This window comes from Plutella xylostella, chromosome 29 (genome assembly GCF_932276165.1).
Source record: "Plutella xylostella chromosome 29, ilPluXylo3.1, whole genome shotgun sequence".
Lineage (NCBI taxonomy): Eukaryota > Metazoa > Arthropoda > Insecta > Lepidoptera > Plutellidae > Plutella > Plutella xylostella.
In genome coordinates, this window is record NC_064009.1 from 11225001 (window position 1) to 11252987 (window position 27987).

The 27987-nt window shown below is 41.5% G+C and overlaps 1 long non-coding RNA gene across 1 annotated transcript; it reads left to right on the forward strand.

Annotated features, from left to right (window-relative positions):
- The first annotated feature begins 14300 nt into the window (after positions 1-14300).
- On the forward strand, positions 14301-15519 carry LOC125490953. The gene is made up of 3 exons (XR_007267995.1): positions 14301-14390; positions 14591-14665; positions 14831-15519. It is a non-coding gene; the product is annotated as an uncharacterized LOC125490953 (long non-coding RNA).
- The last annotated feature ends 12468 nt before the right edge of the window (positions 15520-27987 follow it).

The window sequence follows — 27987 nt, forward strand, 5'->3', positions numbered from 1 at the left end:
ACAATGCCTGGTGGCCGATGATCTTGGTCAAGGCGAAACGTGAAGGCTGCCCTCCAAACATCTACAGGATGCTGGTGGGCTACTTCACTAACCGCCGAGTAGGCCTGTTCGCCGGTGACCGGGTAGAGTGGAAGGTTGCCACCATGGGATGCCCCCAAGGATCGGTGGTTGGACCCTCGCTATGGAACCTGCTGATGGACGACCTGCTGCGATTGCCACTTCCACAGGACACGGAGCTAACGGCCTACGCGGATGACGTGACGATTCTCATCGAGTCTCAGAGCAGATCTGGGATAGAGCGAGCCGCTGACGATATTCTCGTTAAGGCCGCCGACTGGGGTCAGCGAAATCGCCTCAACTTCTCTGCAGCAAAGTCGCAATCTATGACTGTGAAAGGGAAGTTCCAAAGACCACCAACTATCCGCATGGGCGGAGACTCGGTGAGGAGCGTGACGCAGGCTACGGTGCTGGGCGTGGTTCTCGACGCAGGCCTGTCTTTTGCACCGCATGCGTTGTCGATTGGTGAGCGCGCGGCAAAGTGCTTCGGCAAGATGTCGCGCGTGTCAGCCTCGTCCTGGGGCGTCCGCTACCGAGCCCTTAAGGCGATATACTTCGGCACATACGTGGCTACGGTAACGTATGCGGCTGCGTGCTGGTTCAGGCGGGTATCCTTCCACACTGTGCGTGCTGGCCTTCTCAGGACACAGCGCCCAGCGTTGATTCTCCTGACGAAGGCCTACAGGTCGTGTAGCTCCGCGGCGCTGCCAGTCCTGGCGGGGGTGTTGCCGGCGGATCTCGAGGTAAGTCGTGCTGGCCAATGCTTCGAAGCGAAGGAGGGGGCCGCCCCAACTGAGCTGAGGGCTGCGGTGAGGGCTGTCGGGTCAAGTGTCGTATCCCTTTGGCAGGAGCGATGGGATGCAGAGACGAAAGGAAGGGACCTATACCGTTTCTTTCCGGAGGTAGCGACAAGGTTGCAATCAACATGGGTGGAGCCAGACTACAAGGTCTCGCAAATTCTCACGGGCCATGGGTGTTTCCGAAAGAGACTGTATGACATGAAATTGAGTGAAAGAAGCGAGTGTGACTGCGGAATGGCTGACGAAGACCGAGACCACATTTTGTGGGAATGCGAGCTGTATGAAGAGGATAGGCAGGAGATGATGGAGGGCATATGCCGTGCAGAGCCCGGGCCGGTTTACTTCGGCGATCTCGTTTCCTCAGAGGCAAACTTCAAGAGGCTGCGTAAATTCGCCGCATCATGGCACGACAAAAGAAGCGCAGCCGAAAAGGCAGAACGCGTCGCAGAGGCCGGCACCAAGTCGCCGTAATTGTGACGTCCTTCCCTCAGGGGTGGCGATAGTAAATAGGGACATGGTAGAAAAATAACTTGTAGGAAGTCAAGAAGGAGCACCGCCGCCGGCTTGGCATGACAGCGGTGTTCCCTTCCGTGATTCGGCCCATATGACCTAGATGTCGGAGGGGCCATGGGAGGTTGGTGGGTTCTGTCCCTATATACCTAGGACCCGAGGTGTGCGGGGTTGCGCAGCCGGAATTACGAGTCCGGCTGTTTGGACCAGGGTACTACGGGCGTCCGGATCTCGAGCCCTCCACTAGCTTGCTAGTGGATCCGGACTTGGGTATGGATTCGTAGTGGCAGTTGGTTAGCTACAGGGGGGGACAACGTTCGTCTGCCCGGTATGCTTGTCACCGGGCGTCTCCCCCGTGCGCAGCTAGTGGCTCAAGTAGCGGTTTAGGACGAGGGCCGTTGATGCGAAAGAGTCACGGGGCACGTGAGTTTCCCTTATAGTTGGTCCTAGGACTGACATCTCCGGTGCTTGACTGGATATCAAGTAGTGCGTGAGGATAGCATGCGCCGGCCGACCCAGCTGAGTAGGCTCCATGGGTAGACATGTAGGTCTGCATGTCGGGAGGTGAGCGCGCATTACAGCTCCGGTACCAGAGTGGAGATCTGGCAAATGGCTTCTCCATTGTCCCTAGTGTGGATCCCAAACACGAGTGCTCCGGATGGAGTACGGGAAGTGAGCGTGCCATTAACAGCTCCGGCACCTGTCAGGACATCAGGGAGGGGTCTCACCACCCCGAGGCGACTCTCCTAGTGAGTACTGTGGCTATACGCTGCAGCGGCTAGATCCACTGCTCCATGGATCCCTGATGTCAGACTGCCGTCTGACTGAAGGTATAGTGCCTGTTGTTTATGACCAAGTCGTCGGGAATGACAGGCACTATAAAACAATACGTAGTTTTAGAAAACGGGTATCGTGTCCCTATATACTTGGTGTCGAGCCGCGACGCCGAACAGACGTGTGTCTCCGCGCTCCTCCAAGTAAATTCCCGCGTTTTGATTGGTCAAGGTACCTCTCGCTCGCTCTCGCGTGTGTGCCCATAGTAGTGCTCACGCCCCTTTTGGACGGCTGTCTGGACTCCGCCCCCATCGTGCTGGACATCGGACCCTCCTGCTCTCGCCTGCGACGTGCTCCGTCGCGGTGACTCCTCCCCGTGAGACAGCACGTAAGACCCGCCCACACCCGTGGGCCCCGCCCAACTTCCCGCCCGCCCTAGAAATCCACCCTAGGTCCGAAAAATCCGCCCAAAAATCCGCCCTACGTAGCACCCCGCCCTACGTAGCACGCTACGGCGTAGCACGCTACGGCGTAGTAGGTCTACGGCGTAGTAGCCTACGGCTTAGTAGCCTGCGGCGTAGCTCGTAGCATCGTGGAGGCCGTAGCTGCCGTACTGCGTAGCATATTGGGCGGAACTTTTTCCCTGGGGCCGATACGCGTAAACACGTGTTGGACTTTGCGATAAATGGACGCCAGTGTTTGACATTTCTTCCGAAATAGACGGTATTGTTGCGAAATAGACGCTTGTGTGTGCTTGTGCGAAAAGACGCTATCCATTTATCTTCTTTTGACTTTTTTGTGACTTTTTTGTGTAAATAGACGCTTGTGTGTGCTTGTGCGAATAGACGCTATTTACTTGTTTTTCTTTCTTTTGACTCTTTTTTTTGGTGACCTTTTTTTTTTTTGTGTACTGTGTGCGCGTGGACCATAGGGTGACATGGAGGAGCCGCCTCCTGCCCCACCATCCCCACCTACAGTAATGGCGGAGGACGAACACCTGGTGGAGAACCCCTTCACCAAACGTTCGTCAATTTTAAGAACCCCACCGAGCGGCATGTCGACAATCGTGTCGACACATCCCGAGAAGAGAGCCCTGGAGTCGCCCGAGGAGGTGGCTGCCAGGAATATGCGCAGACGGCCTGCTTCCTCGACTGCTCCTCCCATAGGCGGAATATTAACATCGACACCGGCTGCCAGCAAGGATCAACCTGAAGGCATGAACGGGAGGCCGAACTTCATGACGGCAAGCCGAGGAAGCCTGGTGGAGTTTGGAGCGACCTGCATAGACGGGATTATGAAGGCCGTCACAGGGTGCAGCAGCAAAATGAACAAGGCGGAAGTGGCTTCGATCGGGTCACACACAGCACAACTTGCGGGCCTCATCTCGGCGTTGGAGTCGCGCCTGGCCAACATGGAATTGGAAATGGCCGAAATAAAACTGGCGCATGCCATGGCACCTACGTCTGTACAAGCACCAGCCACCTCCGCGCCAGCATTTTCCTACTCGTCGGCGGTGAAAGCCAAACGAGGTGCCGACTCTAGAGACAGTGTGGCCATTGCCATTTACCCGGCGGCCTCAGCACCCCTGAAGACGGCGGAAGAAACAAAAATGGCACTAAAAAATGCCATCCCCGACCCCGGCAAGATCCAGGTGCAGGTTGATAAGGTCCGGAAGATCGGAAACGCCGGCGTCGTGGTTCAAGCGGCAAATAGAGCGGCTGCAGACAGGCTCAAGGAAGCAATCTCCTCCAGCCTAAAGGCTGTAGAACCGCAGAAGAAGAGGCCACTGATGGCCATTGTCGGCATCTCGGACGACCTAGCGTTCGAAACGGTCGTGGAGGGGATCAAAACCCAAAATCTCGCCGACCACGACGCCTGGCCTATGGATAGAATTAAGGCCAACATTAAGCTGGCCTTCAAAAAGTGGCGTTACCGCAAGACGGAGACGGTTTACGTCGTCGAGTGCAGCCCGGCACTAAGGGAGCTGTTGCTTTCCAAGGAACGGATCTACGTCGGCTGGCACGTGGCCACGGTGGAAGATTTCATCAAGGTCGTGTGCTGCACCAAGTGCCAAATGTATGGCCACGCTGTAAGGCACTGTAAAGCAGCAACAGACACCTGCGGCCGGTGCGGCAAGGACGGCCACACCAGGAGCGACTGCACAGGGGAAGAGGTCTGTGCCACGTGCCACAAATTTGGCCGCAAGGAGACAGCCTCCCACAAAACGGCCGCACCCAGCTGCCCCGCACGCCTATACGCCGAACAGAGGCAGGTGAGCATGACAAATTATGGCTAACAAACAACTGAAGATGGGGCAGCTTAACCTGCAAGGGATGGCGCAGGCTACCATGGAGCTACCGGCCATAGCCGAAGAATATGGCTTGGACCTGATACTGGTCCAGGAACAGTACAGGGGTGTTAACCTGGTCACAAGCAGCAGCACGAACGCGATGGCCGGCATATACCTGCACAACCGGAGACTAGCCATCACCGTGCTGCACCACCTCTGTACTGACCACGTAGTCTGCGCCCACATCAGCGGCAGGGAGGCTGACCTCTACACCGTCTCCGTTTACGGACAATACAGTCACGATATATCTATACACCTGCACCAACTAGAACGCATCGTGGACCAGCTGCGCGGGAGAAAGGTGATCATTGGGATGGACTCCAACGCCCACTCTCCACTCTGGTTCTGTCCGAAGAGGCAATATACGGGCCGTGGCCCAGACACACAATACCGGCGAAACCAGGTGGAAGGGTTCATCCTCTCCAGCAACTACATTCTGCACAATGCACCTGGCCAACCACCAACTTTCCGAGGGCCCAACGGCGAGTCAAACGTTGACTTGACGTTATCCACGCGCAGCCTACATGTTAGCCAATGGACAATCCATGAAGGAGCAAGCCTAGCGGACCACCAGTTGGCAACTTTTATTGTCCGCGATGCAGGATCAAGAACAGATTCGGGCGGGGTGGTGCCGGCAGAGCCTATCAAAGAGCCTATTAGGTTTCGGGACCGTGGTGTGGACTGGTCCGGTTTTGAATCGGCAATGCATGCGAGAGCGGGACGGCTGAACCTTAATAACGGTGCTGAAAGATTAAGTTGTGAATTTACGAGACTGATTAAGCGTACGGCGATGGAATGCTTGGGAGTGAGGAAGGCTGCAACCGTTAATAAGCGATATGAATGGTGGGATGAAAACTTGGAGAGGATGCGTAAAAACCAAGGAAAGGCACGTAAGGCTTGGCAGAGATGTAAGAGTAGGGATGGATGGGACCTGGATGAACGTAAGAGCAAATACCTAATCCTGCGATCGGCGTACCGGAGGGAGATGGCTGCGCGACAGCTGGCCTTTTTTAAGGCAATGGCCGATTCCGGCAACGAGGACCACTGGGGCTTGGCCTACAGGGAGGCCAGGGGCCGACGTAGACCGCCTCCCAACGTAATCTCCGGTATCAAACTTGCCGACTGTACCTCCGCGGGGGACACGCGCGCCGCTATGGCAGGGCTCCTGAGTGCCCTCTGCCCGGACGATGATCCAAGCAGAGACACCACATTCCACCGGCAGGTGCGCGCCATGGCGGTGTGTGTGCCATCAGGGGAGGATGCTCCACCCGTGACCCGTGAGACTCTTAATAGGATTATTGGGTCGCTCCAAAACACTGCTCCGGGAATCGACGGTATCGGGTCGGGGATTGTGAGACGAGTATGGAAGGTTGCCTGGAATGAAATGACAGTGATGTATAATAAGTGCGTGATGGAGGGAGTTTTCCCTCAAGTATGGAAGGATGTATGATGTATGCTGCTTCGGCAGCAGTCGTTAAGCCTAGTCAGAGGCCTTCGGGCGGCTTGAAAACATCTGACAGTCGGGTTGCCCACTTACCCGACAACTCTCTCAGCACAAGCTTGCTTGTGTTGGGGTCCACCAACCCGCACTTGGCCAGCGTGGTGGACTAGGCCTAAACCCTTCCTTCATTGGAAGGAGACCCGTGCCCCAGCAGTGGGGACGTAATGGGTCGTGATGATGATGGAAGGAAGGAAGGCTGATAATCCTGCCAAAGGGGGGCGACAAGCCGCCGGACGATCCAAAGGCATACCGCCCGATCACCCTCCTCTCGGTCCTCGGTAAGGTGCTGGAGAGAGTTCTCCTGGAGTGTGCGCCACAACTTCGTAGAAGCCTTTCAGACTGCCAGCACGGCTTCGTGCGGGGTCGGTCGACTGTCACCGCCCTGAATAGGATAATCGACAGGGTGCGGAGCTCCACGTTCAAGTACGTACAGCTGATCCTTCTGGACATCTCGGGAGCCTTTGACAATGCCTGGTGGCCGATGATCTTGGTCAAGGCGAAACGTGAAGGCTGCCCTCCAAACATCTACAGGATGCTGGTGGGCTACTTCACTAACCGCCGAGTAGGCCTGTTCGCCGGTGACCGGGTAGAGTGGAAGGTTGCCACCATGGGATGCCCCCAAGGATCGGTGGTTGGACCCTCGCTATGGAACCTGCTGATGGACGACCTGCTGCGATTGCCACTTCCACAGGACACGGAGCTAACGGCCTACGCGGATGACGTAACGATTCTCATCGAGTCTCAGAGCAGATCTGGGATAGAGCGAGCCGCTGACGATATTCTCGTTAACGCCGCCGATTGGGGTCAGCGAAATCGCCTCAACTTCTCTGCAGCAAAGTCGCAATCTATGACTGTGAAAGGGAAGTTCCAAAGACCACCAACTATCCGCATGGGCGGAGACTCGGTGAGGAGCGTGACGCAGGCTACGGTGCTGGGCGTGGTTCTCGACGCAGGCCTGTCTTTTGCACCGCATGCGTTGTCGATTGGTGAGCGCGCGGCAAAGTGCTTCGGCAAGATGTCGCGCGTGTCAGCCTCGTCCTGGGGCGTCCGCTACCGAGCCCTTAAGGCGATATACTTCGGCACATACGTGGCTACGGTAACGTATGCGGCAGTAGGTAGTTATTGGGCATTCTGGATCACTTTTGTTCATTCTCGTTCACGGCTCCGCCGCCGTTCACTCGATGTCAAAAAGCGATCCAACATGCCCAATAACTATATCGATTGAAAAAACCGGCCAAGTGCGAGTCGGGCTCGCGCACAAAGGGTTCCGTAGCAGCAAAATTACAGTTAAATCAACCTATCTCAAAAACTATAAGAGATACTTTGATCAAACCAAAAATCGTTGAAAGAGTTAATTAGCATGCATCACCTCTATTTTTTTTAGAATTTTATACCCCGTAGTTATAAAAATAGAGGGGGGGGGGACATACTTTTTACGACTTTGAGAGCTGATATCTCAAAAACCGTCCACTTTAAGAAAAATGTTTTTTAGAAAACTTTATATCATTTTAAAAGACCTTTCCATTGATACCCCACACGGGTATGTACATCGAAAAAAAAAATTTCATCCCTCAGTTACATGTATGGGGGGCCCCACCCCCAATTCTTTTTTTTACTATTTAGTGTCATATTTTTGTAGCGGTTCATACAACACATATTCCCATCAAATTTCATCACTGTAGTACTTATAGTTTCCGAGTAAATCGGCTGTGACAGACGGACAGACGGACAGACGGACAGACGGACATGACGAAACTATAAGGGTTCCGTTTTTGCCATTTTGGCTACGGAACCCTAAAAACCCAAAGTACTATTTTATGCACCGTCCGTCCGTTGCCGTTGGCAATGAAAGATGATCGCTGTCGTTGACGCCGTAATTATGCGAGGTTAATTAATGTCCGTACTAACTATTTATTTTACTTACACTTTTGTTAAGTACATGTTGTTCACGGCTCCGTAGCCGATCACTCGATTCTAAAATGCGATATGCGAATGGGCTGACGGGTTACCATCACCTTTATTCGCAGATACTCAACAACTAAAATCATGCACACCGGGACAATCACTACACGGACCATTTAACAAATATACTTCACGAACTTGAGATACAACTGGCTACTTACCAAAATATTATTATCATCAAATAATCGACCGTAATACTAATAACGGTCCACCAACCCGCACTTGGCCAGCGTGGTGGACTAGGCCTAAACCCTTCCTTCATTGGAAGGAGACCCGTGCCCCAGCAGTGGGGACGTAATGGGTCGTGATGATGATGATGAATACTAATAAGACAACGCATACATTTACAACATTATTAACTCGAAAGACAATTCGTTAACTTAAATTCTACCACTAACATATTAGTACTTACCTACCTACCTTAGATGTTTCAATACTCATAAATGAGATGAGAAATTTTTTATTAGTATTTCGTACGAAAGGGTCATACCTACCTACCTATATACACTTTTACTGTGTTATCCTTACAAATGTATTTAATTGGCATTAACAAACGATCGATGTAAGCGATCGAGTATTAATCCTAAAGGTAGGAAATACCTATAACAAAATATATCAATGTTAGCACCTTATAAAACCAGTGGCGGATTTACCTATAGGCCAAAAAGGCCAGTGCCTAGGGCGGCAGATTTAGAGGGGCGGCAAATTTGGCAAATTTTTTTAAAAGGTTTTTTTATAAATACTTAATTATTTACAATCCATATAAATAAACCAAAAGTCAACGTCATGCCTTAAAGGGCTGACAGGCCAGCTCAGGAGTGGCCAGAACATCGTAATATCACCTTTAAAAAATTCAATAGTTATTGGGATATATTGACACTTTGATAAATTTGCTGAAAATCGACACCTCGGATCACTTTTTTGCATGCCGCCGGTACAAAATTCCTTATTGTTATTAGGGTTTCGTACCTCAAAAGGAAAAAAGGAACCATTATAGCCTATAAGGGTATACCTATATGTTATAGGATCACTTTGTTGTCGGTCCGCCTGTCTGTCTGTCACCACCCTTTTCCTCAGAAACAGGTAAAGATATCAAGCTGATATTTCGCAGAGATATACAAATTTACGGCCCCGAAAAAGTCATCATCATCAGCCAATAATCATCCACTGCTGGACATAGGCCTCTCCCAAGGAGCACCACAACACTCGGTCCTCGGCCTTCCTCATCCAACCACTACCTGCCACCCTCCTAAGGTCGTCAGTCCAGCGGGCAGGAGGGCGTCCCACGCTGCGTTTGCCTGTTCGTGGTCTCCACTCGAGAACTCGTCGTTCTTCGGCAGATATGACCAGCCCACTGCCACTTCAGCTTGCATATTTTGACAGCTATGTCGGTAACCTTACGGATAACCTCATTTCTGATACGATCCATCAGAGAAACCCCAAGCATAGCTCTCTCCATAGCACGCTGAGCGACTTTAAATCGGTGGACCAGTCCTACCGTCAGTGTCCACGTCTCTGCACCATACTTCATCACTGGCAGGACGCACTGGTTGAAGACTTTTGTCTTCAGGCTCTGAGGAATGGCCGAGGAGAATATGTGACGAAGTTACCCGAACGCGCAAAGAAAAAGTATTAAAATAAAATATAGAATATATTTTTTTGGGTAGGTAAGTAAGTACCTCTCATACAATTAAAGTGGGGATGATTTTCCCCCCGCTCTGTTTCTATTGTGTTAGGTATTGTTGAATAGGTCTTTTAAAAATATTATAGGTATGTTCAAACCATTTTTTGATTTAGTTATTGGTTTACGAAAATTAAGCTTCAAAGCACGATTTTCTAAGTCATAGCTATTATTGCGTCATATATTTGCCCGTGCCCTCAACTTATTTTACTTTAACTCATTCCAACATGAATTTAGTCAGATAAATTTTCTTCGATCAATTTTACATCGACCTCTTTTCGTACTAAAATGGCAATAACTTTTTTCTCAAATAAAACATAGCAACGGTTTATACCATTTTTAACCGACTTAAAAAAAAGGAGGAGGTTCTCAATTCGTCGGGATATTTTTATTTTTTTTATTTTTTTTATGTATGTTCACCGATAACTCCGCCGTTTATGAACCGATTTTGAAAATTCTTTTTTTGTTGTATTGGGTTGAGCTTCTAGGTGGTCCCATTTTTTTTCAGAATTTTATCTCACCCCTAAGGGTGGGTAAAGGGGTAAAAACAGGGTATGAATTTCCATTTTGGGCACATATTAACCGATTCTAATGAAATTAAGAACGTAAATATAGTTCTTATAACAATAAAATATGATGGTGACCTTGAGCTGATCTGATGATGGAAACGGAAGGCAGTCAAGGGAACTCCTCAACGGTATATAGCAACTACCTCGTGTTTAGGCTTGAATGATTCGTATTGATTAGTAGGACTTTTTGGTATCATTTGCATCTTACTTTTGATTAAAAATTATTGCAAATAAACTAAAAACTATAAAATAAAATAATAATTAAAAAAAATAAAAAACCGACTTCAAAAAACCACTAAAATGTAAGTAATAATTTAAGGTTTACACAAATTATATGTGACAGTACAAATATACCTAAGCAGGAACTGTTCTTTTTTGAAGTTGGTGCCATATTTCTTCAGATTACTTTGTCACTGCACCAACATCAAAAAAGAACAGTTCCTGCTTAGGTATATTTGTACTGTCACATATAATTTGTGTAAACCTTAAATTATTACTTACATTTTAGTGGTTTTTTGAAGTCGGTTTTTTATTTTTTTAATTTATTATAAAAACTGCATTAAATAAACATATTTTTGGAGTAAGGTGCTAGGATTGTGTGGTTTATATTTTACAGTATGTAGAGTCAAAGTTACTTACTTACTATAATAAAAATATGGTTACCTTTAATGACTTAGAAAAGTATTTTTTTGGACTGTGATCAATAGCAAGACTATCACACTGCGATGCAAGAATAAAAAAATCCTAACAGTATGAAATTGTATCGGCGGCACGCAATAAACTGATTGGAGGTGTAGATTTAAAGAAAATGTACATATAAAAGATTTAATATCACGAAAACTATCGTATTTTTATTAAGGCTATCAGCCCTTTAAGGTATACGTTGACCTTTACGTTGACTTTTGGGACACCCTGTATACTTACGTAGTACTTACTTAAATGTGTTCATGAAAAACTCGTAACACAGGATTTTCAGGGGCGGCAAAAATTTAATGGCCTACGGGCGGCGAATTTGTAAATCCGCCACTGTATAAAACAATTACCGATGTGATGCCGATAAGTGCTATGATAATGTATTATATACATTTAAGTACCTAATTGTTCGTAACGAGTAAAAAACCTGGCTACCCATAGTACAGGGTATACTAATTTTGGAGCTAGGACACTATGTGTACGTACCTACTTTCTTATCCTAATCCTAACTAATATTATAAATGCGAAAGTAACTGTGTCTGTCTGTCTGTCTGTCTGTTACTCTTTCACGCCAAAACTACTGAACGGATTTGAATGAAATTTGGTATACATACGGTCTAGACCCTGGGAAAGAACATAGGCTACTTTTTATCCCGGAATTCCCACGGGAAAACTTTTTAAGGCGAAGCGAAGCGCGCGGGAACAGCTAGTAATAAATATATTTTCATTTCAATCGATGACCTCACCTGCTCGTGGTGCGCCCTGGTGAATACAGTAGGGGCTCTGGAGACCGGCTAATGGCAGTGCAACCATCTAATTAGTTCTCTAAATCCCACTGTCCGGTGATGGGCAGCATCACCGAACGGCAGCATCATCGGCAAATAGGTACATCCCATGGAGAATGAACTCTATGGGCTGACGATGATGATGATTATATTAAATAATTTAAACAGCACTCAATACGAGTCGTAACCTAGATTAAGCCGGACACGTGCACACACACAAGTAAAAAAATAATGCTAGCCTAAGCCACGCACGTGCACACACACAAGTAAAAAAATATGCCAAAAATATTCATATGAATAAACAATTAACAATAAAGCAAAAGTTGCTTAACCCTTTAGCGGCCAAGCCTGAGTATAGGTACTCCGAGTTACCGCTACTTACCATACATAAAATTTCTTGAACCACTTTGTGAGGGTCTGTAAAACCTCAAAAAAGGTTAGGTTCAAAAAATTGTGTATATATTAGGTACTAGCTGGTCCCGCGCGCTTCGCTTCGCCTTAAAAAGTTTTCCCGTGGGAATTCCGGAATAAAAAGTAACCTATGTTCTTTCCGAGGGTCTAGACCGTATATATACGAAATTTCATTGAAATCCGTTCAGTAGTTTTGGCGTGAAAGAGCAACAGACAGACACAGTTACTTTCGCATTTATAATATAACTAGCTGTTCCCGCGCGCTTCGCTTCGCCTTAAAAAGTTTTCCCGTGGGAATTCCGGGATAAAAAGTAGCCTATGTTCTTTCCCAGGGTCTAAACCGTATGTATACCAAATTTCATTCAAATCCGTTCAGTAGTTTTGGCGTGAAAGAGTAACAGACAGACAGACAGACAGACAGACAGACAGACAGACAGACACAGTTACTTTCGCATTTATAATATTAGTTAGGATTATTTGGGAACAAACTTTTACAGGCCCTCAAAAAAGTGGACCGAGAAATTTTATGTTTGGCATGTAGCGTTGGGAGATACCTAATTCTCAGACTTGGCCGCTAAAGGGTTAAGCAACTTTTCGGTAACGCAACAAATTTATTGAATATGAGTTCATGTCAACATAATGTGGATACGCCATTTTTAATGGAGTGTGGTCCGAAGGAATGCAAGTATCATGCAAAAGAATGTGCTAAACCGATTACAACCTAGTCGTTTCAATCAATGTATCCTAAATTCCTAATAGAGAGACTGTTTTTTGAATTTGGGGAAAGGCGTTCAGTTAGACCAGTAAATGATGCTATTCCATTTTTCGGGAGAGGGTCAAACAACTCATACAGAGAGGGTCATCAACCTGTACACGAGTAATGTTCAATTCTCAAAATTTCACATATATGATTATCTAATTGATAATTATTTTTTATGAAATCAATAAGAAATAGTATGAAATGCATATCCATATTACATTACCTAGATTTAAATCAAAAAGTACCTAACTAAAGTACCTAGCTGACTAAGCAGTTCTATGGAGGTTGCACACAATTGCATTACATTTTTCCACCAAGTTAAATGCGCTTGCAATATAACACTAGCGTTGGCCTGCGGCTTCGCTCGGGGCTATGATTTATTATTGTTAAAGTAATAGGTTTTTTCAGGTAACCACCAGCTTTTCTTGTGCATCGAAAACATTAGGAGTATTACATTGTAATATGAAATAAAATAGGTTCTTAATATGGTTTAGTTTAGTAAGTACATACATACTACATAAACACAAGCCCATATCCTTGAGGGGTAGGCGGAGGCACTTGCCAGGATTAGTAATTATATTAATTTATTTCCTATTTATTTTCAGTTTAAAATATATACATTAAATCACTTGATTATAATAAGATTATTAAACAATATTAGACGATATTCGATTATAGTCATAGCCTTAGATAGATTTTAAGGAGTTAATTGTACAATTACTTTGTGTATTAAATGACTCTATATATATTTTTAATTGCATTTTAGTCATTGTCCAAATCGTAGGCTATATTTATTCATATATCACAGCTGATGATGATGACGACGACAAATAGACAGACAAACGTACAATATTTTATAGACGTAGTTATTTACGACAAACTCTAATACACACGCACACATATGCGCACATAAACCTCGTCCGACACACCGGTGCATTGTCATCAATAATTTTCCAATAAAAACGCCTGAAATTAAAAAAAAAACTATCAGTTCTCTTCGTGCTTCGACGACCGTCCGGACGTTCCGACCTATTTGTGAAACCAGTGCTGAAGCTCTGCTGTCCTGCTGCTAAGTTCTGCTGCATTGCTACTACACCTACTAAAATAATGTTCGTAAGTTTACTCATTATTTTTCTTTATTTTCTCCATCTACTACCGGCTACCTGTCTAAGGTTGTCGGTCGGGCTGGAGGACGTTTGCTTGTTCAATTTAACATTTCATTATTTATCAGTTCCACTCAAAATTTTTGGTACTTACCTAATGTAAAACTTTGTTTTGCAACTTCATCCCAGTGTTATCAGACAAAAGCACACATTTGTATCATAACATTATACTAATTTATTGTTGTTTTAGGTCTGACTTCGAATACGACGACGCCGCCGCCCGCAAGTCGCACGCGCGGTCATCGAGAAAGGCCTTCGAGTCGGAAGACGATAATACTATATGTTTTTGTTTTCAGTAACCCCAAGAGGATCGCAAAGCCGACTAAGCGCGCGTCGCAGCTTGCCGAATCAGACGCAGAATCGACTGTAGCAAGGTAATACAATCTAGTTTCATACACGGTACATTTGTGATTTATACGATGGTGTGTTGTCCCTTCAGTTAACTATAATAATATGTGTTTTTACCAACTTTTTAAATTATACCCTAAGTATATTTATTCCTTCTGTAAAGATTTTGTATTATTTTTCCAGTTTTACGTATTAGATAAATAACAGTTATTTCTTTCTATTTCAGAAACAAAAAGAAAGCACCGTCGAAGTCAGCTGCCGGCAAGCGTCATTGCGATTCGGACGACGAGTCGGTGCCTAGGTAAATATTATTGTGTTTTTCATTTCTTGTTTTTTTCATTTCATTTCTTGTTTTTTTTTATTATAATTTTTTCATGTCTTATGTACCTACTTGCCCGTGTTCCCCACAGTTGACCTTATGCACTGTTTCATATTTTAAATATTAATATATGTTGTGGTTTTTCAGACGCAAAAGTAAGGAGGTCAAACCCAAGGAGACCAAGCGCAAGGCACCGCCGCCGTCGAAGTCAAAGAGGCCCAACTGGCGAGTCTTCGATTCCGACAGCGAGGAGGAGTCTGCTACCAGGGCGCCGCAGCAGCTGCGGTCGAGCTACACCAAGCGGGTCGCTGACGGAGTCGTACGCCGCTCTGCCCAGCTTGAGGGAGGGCTGTTCTTAGACCTCAAGCTATACCAGGTCGACGATATTAAGAACGTCCACCCACGCAAGCGGCACGAAAAGGCGGTGTTGGCGCTGCGATTCCAAGCGGACCCCGACTCGCCCGAGTTAACTGCACTGCAGCAGCTGTTGCATCGTTGTAAATCCCGCTTTGTAGAGGAGGGGTATTTTTTCCCTGATAAGTTAGATTAAGTTTTTAGGCAATAAAATATAACATATAGCTATTTGTATTTTCTATTTTTTATTTTTTTTACTAGGCCTCACGAAATATTAGGTAAAGCTCACACCCCACTGCTAGGCATTTACATGTTATAAGAGTCTTGTCCACTGCAGTTATTAGGAACACCCACATTTACAGGCATTAGGTACTATTAATTATTTCTATTTACTCTAACCATTTAATGCAAAAAATAGTTCACACAAATTATTTGAATTTGAGTTAATTAAATTTATAAATATCATATCTAATCCAATATGCCTAGCAATAAAATGATATTATGCGTAGCATACGCAGATGATGCGACGTGAATCATACGCGCGGCGGCATTCCAGAGCCGCATTCTTCGCATACCACAGCGCGGCGTGATGACTCATCGGCCAAGCGCGCCCTGCGCGCTCTCCTCGCGGTGCCGCCGACGACCCGATGCCCGCTGCTCTGCTCGACGTCCGCTTCCCACGACGACGGGCGCTCCACTGACTGCGCGCCCGCGCCAGCTGTTTATATATCAGCCGCGACCGGCGCAGGCCTACACCACCGTACAGCGCTGGGGCCGCGCATGCGCAGTAGTTAAGAGTGTCCTAAATCCTAGCTATATAAGAACGACTGATTCAATGAATAAATGAGTATTGTGAACTTGTAATTCGTCTTTAACTCATCTCCCTGCTAGTACCCGAGCTGCTACAATATATTGCTCTGTTTGTGATGTCTCAGTAAAAAGCAGATCTTTTTCCTCTCATTTGCGAAGCACTGTACATAAAAACAATAGTGCTGTAATGAAATGTGATGGAATTGAGAAAGTGTCATCCGCGTTTCGTAACCGCATTGCTACTTACAGGGTGAGGCCGAGCTCGGACTGCGAGGACGCGCGCGGGTCGAGCCCGCCGGCCGTGTTTATTCGCTCGCTACGTAGCCGTGTTCGCCATCTAATTGATGCACGACTTGACTCTTTTGACAGCGTAAAAGCCAATTTTGAACTGTTTGCAGAGTTTTCTCTCCCAAAAAATGATAATCGTGAACTTAAATCGTTTGCTACAGGGAATATTGTCATTCATAAAAACTATGATTTTAATGAAATATTTAAAAAGGTTGTCGAACAAATAGTTGCTAGTATTGATGAATTCCAGGAAAGAGATAGCGGTTGGGCCTTTGTTGCCAATTCTTATCTAGAGGTTAATATTAACAAATATAATCCTCTGCGGGCATCAGGGTTTATCGACCTACCGAGAGCTATTAAATTAAAGCATGCATGTGTCAACATCCAAAATGCCGACCATTTTTGCTTTTTGTGGTGCATTATGGCAGCTTTATTTCCAGTCCAGCAAAATTCGAATAGAACGTCATCATATCCTCACTTTGATACTTTATTAAACACTAAACACATGACTTTTCCAGTAGGCTTCAGGGATGTAAGGATGTTTGAAAAGAATAATAAAAATATTAGTGTAAATATTTACGGTCTAAAAAATAACAAAACAATTGTTGGACCATTATACAAGTCCATTCAAAAAAAGAAACATCACGTTAATTTGTTGTTATTGGAAAATGGTAAAAACACACATTACTGTCTCATAAAAAATTTAAGCCGTCTTGTAAGGAATCAGGTCACAAAACATCATAGCAAAATATCTTTTTGTGATGATTGCATGATATTTTTTTCCAGTCATACTAAACTCAATAACCATAAATGCAGTGGTGTTAAAACTAATCTGCCAGAAAAGGGTACATTGATACAGTTTAAGCATTTCGAGCGTATGCAAGATATGCCATTCGTAATCTACGCTGATTTTGAATCAATGTTAGAACCCACTTCAGGTGAACAAAACTCGAAACACACAACAAACCTGCAAAAACACATTCCAATTGCATTTGGTTATTACATCGTATGTTCTTATGATACATCCCTCAAATAAATAGGTACGTGTCTTATCGCGGCCTTGATTGTGTTCAAGTTTTTTTGAAAAATCTGGGCGCTGACGTAATGAGACTAAGTAGAGTATTAAAAAATCAGATTAATATGTTACCTCTTACTGAAGCTGAGCTAAAAAGTTTTTCTGCTTCTCAATTTTGTTATCTTTGTAGTAAGTTACTGTTCGAAGATAAAGTAAAAGATCACTGCCATTTAACTGGAAATTACCGTGGTGCAGCTCATTCCTACTGCAACCTTCGGTTTAAACTACCTAATTTTTTGCCTGTTTTCTTCCACAATTTGTCAGGCTATTGTAGTGTGGCAACACTTCCCCCTACCAATAAACGTCATTCTAACATCAGACTTGGCTTTGATTGCGCGCGTCCTTACATGGCGACCGTGACAGCCGGCCTGCCTCCGTGGCAGTGCCGGCGGACCGAATAATAAAATAAATTAAAAACAAAAGACTTTTACATAAAAATAAATAAATAGTGTGAGTGATAATGTTAGTAGAAATAAAATGAAAATGGACGATTCATATAATCTAAAGGATAAAATTCCAATAAATAATAATAATTAATTAAATATAAGAAACTTGAAGAAAATAAACATGACAATCAAGTGGACAAAATATAATAAAATTCTACAAAAACATGGATGGCGCCGGGAGACAAATTGGCTGCTGAGGAGAAGGCGCTGGGAGTGTGCGAGTCGGGTAGCAGAGGACGTCCTCCGAGCTACAGCTGCGAGGCTGGAGGAGGATGCTGCTGCCTGATGCTGCCCAGAGGGACGCGAGGAGCTGGACGCGCCCCCAGTTGGACCCCCGCATGTTCTACCGCCGCGCCACCCAGATGAGAAATTTATATTCTTTCGGAACATTACTTAGAAATTCAGGTTTGCAAATTATTTAAATTCTTTTTTTTGAGTTGATTTACATTTTTTCAGTGAAATTCGTTAAATTCGTAAAGTTATTGTTGTCAAAATATAAGTAAAGTATTTTTGTAATTTTATGTAGAAGATGAATACATAAATATTTCAGTAAGAATAAATAGTATTCGAATGCTTAAATAGTAATTCAGTTCTAAAGTATTAATATTAGTAATTCAGTTATAAATTGTTGCATGTTTATTTTCTTTGGAAAGTGTAATTAGTTTAATGACGCTTGTTGACGACTAGGTAATATTTCATCAATTAAATAAGGTAAAATTATAATATTGTACGTGTCTGTAACTTAATTATTTTCATTTCAGGATATTTTCTTTTCAGGTTAAAGTACTCGTAATGTTTGGCTTAAAACACAAAAAAAAAACTTGATTTTTAAAAGATAAGACATTTCTAATACTGATAAATAATGGAAGTCATAAAATTACCAAATAATAAAATATATAATAATAGAAAATCTTACCTTATTTTTTATAATTTGTTCGAAAATATTTTTTTATTTAAAATTTCTAAATTCCGTCAAAGTACTATTCAAATTTCAAAATTAAACTGCTAACCTAATCAAATTACAATAAATTAAATTATATACTTAAATAGATACATTTTTGTTTAAAATATAAAATAATCCAAATTACAAATTCAACGCATTGCACAATTTCCTATTTACTTACTTAATCACTTAAATTAAAAATAAACTTTGGTACTATAAAAACATTCCTTGACTAGCCATTTTTTTAGCTATATTTAAATTGATTATTTGCATTTAAAAATTAAACCGCTATTCATTTATTAAATCACAACATAATATTATAGATACGAAGATAAGAAATAATAAATAAAATATTTTATTGCACGTAATTTACAATTATAAATACTTAATCAAATAAAAAGTAAAATAGAAAAATAAAAAACAATTATTTAAATAATCCACTATGAGCCAGATATTGGTCAAATGAAATTAATAGTACGTAAATATGCAATTCAATAAATACAAATTTTAATTCTAGTAATAGAGTTAATACCGCGTAAATATTTCATACCTACGAGTATGTTTAACCATAATCAAAAACAATAGTATTTTATCAGTAATTAGATGCAAAAAAAAAAAAAACCGTAATATGTTATTTTCTTGTAATAGGTATGTCATAGTTTCGTAACGCTAAAACCGATAATATTTTTTCCCATTTATCCCATTATCTTATACTAATATCCCATAGAGAAGATAGCAATAATTGTATTAGACCTATTCTTATAAACTCGTATCAAAGTGCAATTACATATTTGGAGCGATGCTTAGCATTATTCTTTGAATCCATATAACAAAAACATACTTCTCAGTTCATCTACTAAAATGGTCACACACTCAACAGATATCGTATTTCGATCCGCCGCGCATGTAGTGAGGAATCTGATGATAATGCATATTGGGAAATCATGTCATGTCTCGATGCAACATTTAAGCTAAAGTTATAACAGGTCTAAAATAAAGTTATCATTTTTGGATGTAACTAAGTTTAGAATATCATTCATTGGCAATATAAAATAGAATCACAAAACAGAAACATGCAGTAGTCAAAAATTCAACGCGTGAGATAATTGAATACAATATAGAAAAATTATAACTGATGATAAAAATACATACTTAAGTACAGTTAGATTCAGAGAAACCTGACCACCTGTATTTTTTTTTCACTAAATTAAAATAATGTAATGCCCGAACCATATTGATAAATCGAATATTAAAATATCTCTCTCTCTCTCTCTCTCAGCCTTCCGTAGTCCACTGTTGGACATAGGCCTCTCCTAACGATCGCCACCCCAAACGGTCACCCGCCATCTGCATCCAGCGGCTTCCCGCTACCTTCCGCAGATCATCAGACCAACGGGTTGGGGGGCGACCGACACGCCGTTTGCCGACACGGGGTCTCCACTCCAGAACCTTTCTACTCCAGCGGTCGTCGGCTCTGCGGGCTACGTGGCCAGCCCATTGCCACTTCAGCGTGCTAATCCTTTTGGCTATGTCGGTAACTTTAGTTCTCCTGCGGATTTCTTCATTACGAATCCTATCTCGCAGGGACACGCCTAACATAGCCCTTTCCATAGCACGCTGAGCAACTCTGAGCTTGTGGATAAGCCCTTTGGTGAAGCACCACGTCTCGGCTCCGTAAGTCATCACTGGCAACACGCACTGATTGAAAACTTTTGTTTTCAGACACTGAGGTATGTTTTCAGTGAAGATGTGTCGTAATTTCCCGAACGCTGCCCATCCGAGTTGGATTCTACGAGCTACCTCTTTATCGAAGTTGGATTTTCCTAATCGGATCACTTGTCCTAGGTAGGGATACTGATCAACAACTTCGATGGTGACACCTCCTACAGTTACGGGCGATGATGAAACATGTTCGTTCGACATGACCTTTGTCTTGTCCATGTTCATTTTCAGCCCAACTTGTTTAGAGGCATCATTGAGGTCTGTGAGCATTTCGCCTAACTCCTCCAGCGTTTCCGCCATAATAACTATGTCATCAGCAAATCGTAGATGAGAGATATATTCGCCATTGACGTTAATGCCCAGTCTTTTCCACTCTACAAGCTTAAAAACATCTTCCAGTGCACAGGTGAACAGTTTCGGAGAAATAACATCTCCCTGTCTCACGCCCCTTTGCAACTGGATCGGTTTTGTGCTATGTTCGTGTAATCGAACTGACATTGTGGCAGCATTGTACATACATCTCAGCACCTCGATATAGCGATAGTCTATATGGCACCGCTGAAGGGATTGAAGCATCGCCCAGAGCTCAATAGAATCAAAGGCTTTCTCATAGTCCACAAACGCTAGACATAAAGGTAGATTATACTCCTCGGTCTTCTGTATAACCTGCCGAAGCGTGTGTATGTGATCTATGGTACTATAGCCTTTTCGGAACCCGGCTTGTTCGGGTGGCTGGAAGTCGTCGAGTCTTTGCTCGAGACGATTCGTAATAACTCTCGAAAACAGCTTGTACACATGGCTCAGAAGTGCAATGGGTCTATAATTCTTCAATAGGGCTTTGTTGCCTTTCTTGAAGAACAAAGTCACTACACTTCTGCTCCATGCCTCCGGGCTTGTGCCTTCGAGTATGACGGAATTAAACAGCCTCCGAAGTGCTATTAAAATCGGTCTACCGCCGGCTTTCAGAAGTTCTGTCGTTATTCCATCATCTCCCGGAGCTTTGTTGTTTTTTAGCTGTTTGAGAGCTATACTAATCTCGTCTAGACTGACGTCCGGAATATCTTCGGTATAGTGTCGGGTGAGTGGCGCTCGGCTGTCGTGAGCACCGCTGGTAATAGGGTTTTGTGTTGTGGTGTATAACTGTCCGTAGAATCTCTCAATTTCTCCCAGAATTTCGGGCACTGATGAAACGGTGTTGCCAGTGTCGGTCTTCAGTTGGGTCAACAGAGTCTGCCGAACAGATCGATCTCTAGCAAAGACTTTGGAGCCCTTATTAAAATATATCTCAACAGTATAACGAAGTTCCAGTAACAACTTTCAATACAAATTATTCGAAATGTACAGTATCTCGGAAAGACACGTACGTCACTACAGAATATAGACAAATAAATAAATTGACTAAACTAATAAAAATATAACTACGTACCAGAGTTAGAATATAGGAAAAATGATTTCGAAAAATAGTTACTGATTTTAAACTTAGGTACCCATAAATAAAAATTATGACGTTTGGAATGTAAAGATTAAAAATATAATAAATAAATATTAGATATTGTTACGTATACATAATGGTTTAAAAAGAAAACAAAATCGTAATAGAAGAAAGATAAGTAAAATAGAAAGTTTATTTTGCGAGCACAGACACGGCTAGATGTAGTATTAAAGATCTTTTTGTCGTTCCAAGAAATGATGATTAGGTACGAATCGTCTTGTCGTCGTCGTATGTAGATAAGCGAAGGGTATAGGTGTCGATGTTTATGTATAAAGCTTGTTTAGTACTCTTTTGAGACTAGGGATTGATTAGTTTTGTTAATTGAATGAAGATGTATGAATTATGGTGAAAATGGTTATGAGTAAGCAATGATAAAGAATATTAGGTAATGTATGAAGGTTCAGTAGCTCATAGTGCACGTGAGTAATGTATGGTTGAGGATACTTTGGTCTCTAAGACGTTGATAAACAATTGGACTGATCACCCAAGCGTTAACAATATTTTATTGGCCGAAGGATTCTAAAGGACATGAGTAATATAAAGAAGGTAATACGAGTAAGGGACATACAGAGCGCAATTACCAAGATAATTAGCGATTACGTATGGTCAGAGGACTTATATAAATAAAAAGTTAATAGCAAAGTCATCGAAGGTATATATGGTAGGGTACAACAAGGTGTCACGTCCTTATTTCTGATCATAGTGCGGTCGAGAACCCTCCGTGAAGAATTTTGGAATTGCCTAAGAGTAGAGCTAGTTTAAATGTGCCCTTGTAATATTAATGGAATATGTGTTATATTATAATTATTTTAAAGAGTCGACTCTCGTTGTTTAGCGTACCCTACAGATAAATATATAAATAAATAATGAAGACCAGCGCTGGCCCACCAAAGAGTGGATATAATTATGTGTACCTTTCGTAAATGTATGTGTGAAATGAAATAAAAGTATAAATAATAAAATAAAAAGATGACTTTGAAAATAAAAGAATATGAATGATGAAATATATACGCAAAATAAATGAAATAAAGTATAAATAAATGATTAAAGGTAATTTTTAAATAAACGAATATGAATGATGATAAATATACGCAAAATAAATAAAATATAGTAAATGTCAAAAGAAGTATTTAAAAAAGGAAATATGTATAGGAAGAAACATTATAATGATTTGAATTAATAACATACGTCAGTTTAATATAGAAAAAAGAAGATAAGATAAAGTTTTAATCATAATGTAGTAAATAAATCATATAAACTAATAATTTACATTTAAATATATTTACAAGTACAGTCAAGGACAAATCCTTCTATAATCATAGATAATTTTGAATTTTAGTTGGACACAACTTGTGTTAAATGAGTTTCTTGTAGAACTAGTATATACGGAGTTTTAATAATATTGAAACTAAATAACTTGATATAATTGATATAAATACTTATTGAAATTTTAATATTAAATCTAAAAATATGTTTGGAGTATACATTTTAAGGGTACCTATACAGCTATACAGGTGTAATAAAAATAAAAGATTTTAAATAATACCTATATACCTACATTTAATTTTGGGTAGTAAAATTATGAACAAGCGAGTCTTTATAGTCGTCAACAATGCGTCAACATTACGTTATAAGTAGTTCTAAGTTACAAATGTATAATCATTCGTATATTTTATATATTCTTAATTAGATGATGTTTCAAGCTGTGCTTGCTTCTGATTATGACTTCCTTCATTCAACATGATGAATATCTAATAATAATAACATACATATTTTTAAATATTTTTCATTTATTGGTTTCAAATGTCATACGAAAATAGGTACTGTTGAGGTACTGTGTATTACCTAATTTGAGTTGTTAAAAGATAAAGTAGCAGATAAATATTTGACTACGAAAGAAGTAAAAACTTAATCATCCTATAGTGCCTAAGTACATATTTATATATAAAATATATTAAAGTAATCAATATATGTAAAAATAAAAAAAAACTTATGATGTCAAGATTGTCAAGTATAGGTAAAATTGTTTTGTGTCTTCAGTGCTACAAAAACCGAACTTCTCTATCTTTATTATTATAAATTTTAGGTTTTCTGAATATTATACAATTCATAAGTAAGTATTTCTGTATAAGCAATAGATATTAGTTACCTTGGTGAAAGAACGAAATTTAAATTAAACTTGGTATGCATTAGGATATAAATAACTAAAATTGTATTCAAAATAAAATATTCATCCTCAGAAAATTATACTATACTTGTTACTATATTGCATATTCATTATAATATTATGTAAACTTTTAGCAAAATTATAGTTTCTTGTTGTTTTGGCTCTATATAATGGTATACCTACTATAAAATATTTTAAATTACCACGGTGTTATCGATATGTATGAAATCATAGTTATTTTGGTAATAATATTGTATTAACTTGTACACTATAAATATAACTAAAATTATCTTGACGACATTCACACTTAAATGCATCATATATATACTTTTAATAACCTTTAATGTTTAAGCCATGAATATTGCTGTAAGTAAATTTAACTATAACCATGTTTGTCTATGTATATTATTTTAAATTTGGTTTTTTTTTTCACAAGACTTAAGTAGTAGAACAAATTTTTAAATAGAAAATTAAAAAATGATTTATGTAACATTTTTTTTCGAAAAGGGGGAAGGTGTAGTGTGGCAACACTTCCCCCTACCAATAAACGTCATTCTAACATCAGACTTGGCTTTGATTGCGCGCGTCCTTACACTATGACGCTCATTTATTTATAAGAGAGTTAGGTGAATTGCCCGGCAACATAAATGTTATCGCAAAAACCAAAGAAAACTACGTATCATTTACTAAATTTTTTCCAATTAATAAAAAAGAGTTTATGGCAGTGCGCTTTGTAGATTCCTTAAAGTTTTTAGGTACTAGTTTAGAAAAAGTTGCGGAAAATCTAACAGTTCAGGATTTTATTTATTTATCACGTTTTTACCCCAATAAACAGCAATTTGATTTGTTAAGACGTAAAGGAATTTATCCGTATGAGTACATGAGTAATTGGGATTGTTATAAAGAAAAAGCAATACCTCCTCGCGAATGTTTTTACAGCAGTTTAACTGACGAAACTATATCAAAATCTGACTATGAACACGCTAAGCAGGTTTGGCGGACATTTAGTTTGTCAAACCTCGGTGAATACACCGATTTATACTTAAAATCTGACGTGTTATTGTTGACTGACATTTTTGAAAGTTTCAGACGAACATGCAAAAAAAATTATAGATTAGATCCTGCTTTTTATGTTACAGCACCCAGCTTAAGTTGGGATGCTATGCTATTAAAAACCGGAGTCAAATTAGAACTAATCGAAGACTTGGAAATAATACGAATGATACTGTTGGGGTTGATTGCTGCCCACAACAACGGGGTTGATAGTTGATAATGATAATTGGTAGTTTGATAGGGTGAGTGCCGAACCGCCGCGTGACGTATGATAATGAAAAGACGTCGTAATGTGTGAACGGTATATTGAACACTGAAATATGATTATGTAGGTACAATTGTCGCTAAGTCTAAGTAGGTCGCACGTTTAAGTAAATGCAAACTAATGCCTAGATGTTAACTCTAACATCTTCCCCACTCAGAGAAGAGAGAAAATGATATTGAAATGAAATGATAAAATTGAATACATGATCTACTGATAAGGTAATGACTAAGTAAATGATCTGAAATTGATACATTTCTTAAATAGAAGTTATTCCAAATATATAATATTTAATAGAATGAATCTAAAGTTAACAGAATGTAAATAGAATCTAATGATATTTAGAAAATGATTTTGTCCAATCACATTGATCGATTGTACTTATTTTTACGCGCACATACTACTGGAATTTTATGACCACTATCACTGCACTCATAAGATAGATTTTGCAATCGAATGTTGTCACTACACAACACACTAGAGTGGCCCACCAGGACCGGAGAGCCCGGGCGGGGGGCCGCTGGGCGGGCTGCCGGGGCCGCCGGCGCCCGGGCGCGCTGCCTGCCGCCGCACGCTCGCCGCCACGCCACCGCTGCGCCGATGATCGCCAGGGTCGCTACTATCCCGTACACCGCCACGTAGTGATGAATGTCATGATTGCTCATACTGCTTGATACCAGAGGTACTCGCTGCTTCATGTCATCCAGTTGTCTCTGAACTTCTGATAATTGTTGCTGGTGCTCTTGGTCTGATATTGATTCTGTGGTGATATTCTCTAATGGCAGCGTTATATTAAACATGTGATTAATAGCAGCCATTTTTGGTAGTTCTATTTCGGAGTGCAGTACTAATTTGTTGGATTTCTGATTGTGTGAGTATAATGTAAACTCTTTTGATTTTATAGCACAATCGGTTCCGACAGCAAACATGCCAGCTGATTGTAATTGTAATGATGTAATCTGATCTGGGCATAATAATTTAATCGGGCATTTATCGCAACAGAAATAAAAGTACGTATTTATTTGACTCAGCTCTATCCATTCATTGTCGCATAGCTGGACAGCTGTTTTACATAGACTTGACCCATTTTTCTTCTGACACACATCTTCATCACTTTTGATTGAATATACTGGAGACCTTAAGTTGCAAATGATTGATGACTGATCCCTCTCCATACATAACTGTAATTCATTTTGAGACACTCGAATCATCGTATCCTTTCTTAGGTTGATAGCAATGTAATTTGATACTGGAACTATGCTGACTTTATTATTTTGTATTTGATGGGGAATTGGTATTATTTTTAAAATCTCGTAGTAGTCTCTGGTGACTAAGGGTATGGTTATTTCAATGATGATATAGTTTTTTGATAGTTTTGCTCTTGTTTTTAATAGATGATAAATTTTCGCTAAGTTTGAGTCTTCACCAGGCAGTGTAAGGTCCTTGGTAAGATGAGATGATATGATATTGAGCTCGTGTTGTAGTTGTTCAGGTGTTATTAGATGTAAGTTTATTTTCCCATGATAGATGTTGGTAATGGTATCGAGTAGGTCATTTTGCATAGATTTGATTTGAGAAATTAAATTACTGGTTATAGCAGCAGACATCGTGAAGTCATTGATTAATGATATGCTGTTCAAGTCTTTCTGAATATTATTCTGATTCTGTTCTAAATTCAACAGTCTCTTATTGATCGCCTTATGATGTTTATCCATAATATCCTCCGATCTTTAGATAAAGTTAAACTCTGCTTCCACTATCGATGTCTGGTTTTTCCACAACATTGCTAAATGATTTTGATTTTGCTTGATGAGGTTGATGTCATTCTCATATTTTTCTGCAAACTGGCTGTCTAGTACACCAAATAAGGTATTAGCTACGTTTCCCACGAGGTTGACTAAGCCTCGTCTGCGCCGGCGCCTCACCGTCTGTTGATTTGATAGTACACCATCGTAGTGCTTTATTTCTCCGAACTCGTGTCGCAGTTGTAACATGATCTCTTCACAGTGTGACTGACTTCTTATCTTGGTACATACTTTGTTTATGTAATATAAGTACTCTGTAATTGTCGACAAGCCGTCTCGGTATGGGTTCATGTCATAATAAACGATAAGCCGCCACTCATCTCTTATTAATTGTGCGTTTGATATTTTGTCAAAATAGACCGATTGATTGTTTTTGAACGTTGTATAGTTGTAGGCACATTCGGAGTTTGATATTAGGCTGAAGAAGAACAATAATGCTGATACGAGTAATGATAGGTTGAATGGTTTCTTCTTTTTAATTGTTCTTTTTGGCCTTTTGTTTTGTTCAGTGGGAGGCAAGTTGCGTTGAGCATTTGATGAGTCATCGCTTTCTGCTGCTTGGTTGTTGATAGTTTGATAATTTTGCTCTACAGGCAGTATTGATAATTTAACGATAGGACGTTTTATTATGCCGTTTTTCGTTTTGACAGTTACCACCCTTACGTATCCGTCCTTTCCCGGATGGACCTCTAAGATTCGGCCCATTGGCCACTTCCCAGCCGGCAAATTCGCGTCATTTATGATAACTATATCTCCGACCTTGAAGTTTGGTTGAGGGCTACGCCATTTACCCTTGATGGATAACTGCGTGAGATATTCATTTCTCCATCGCCTCCAGATGTCGTTGAATATTTTTTGAGTATGATACCATCTACTTCTATGATCTT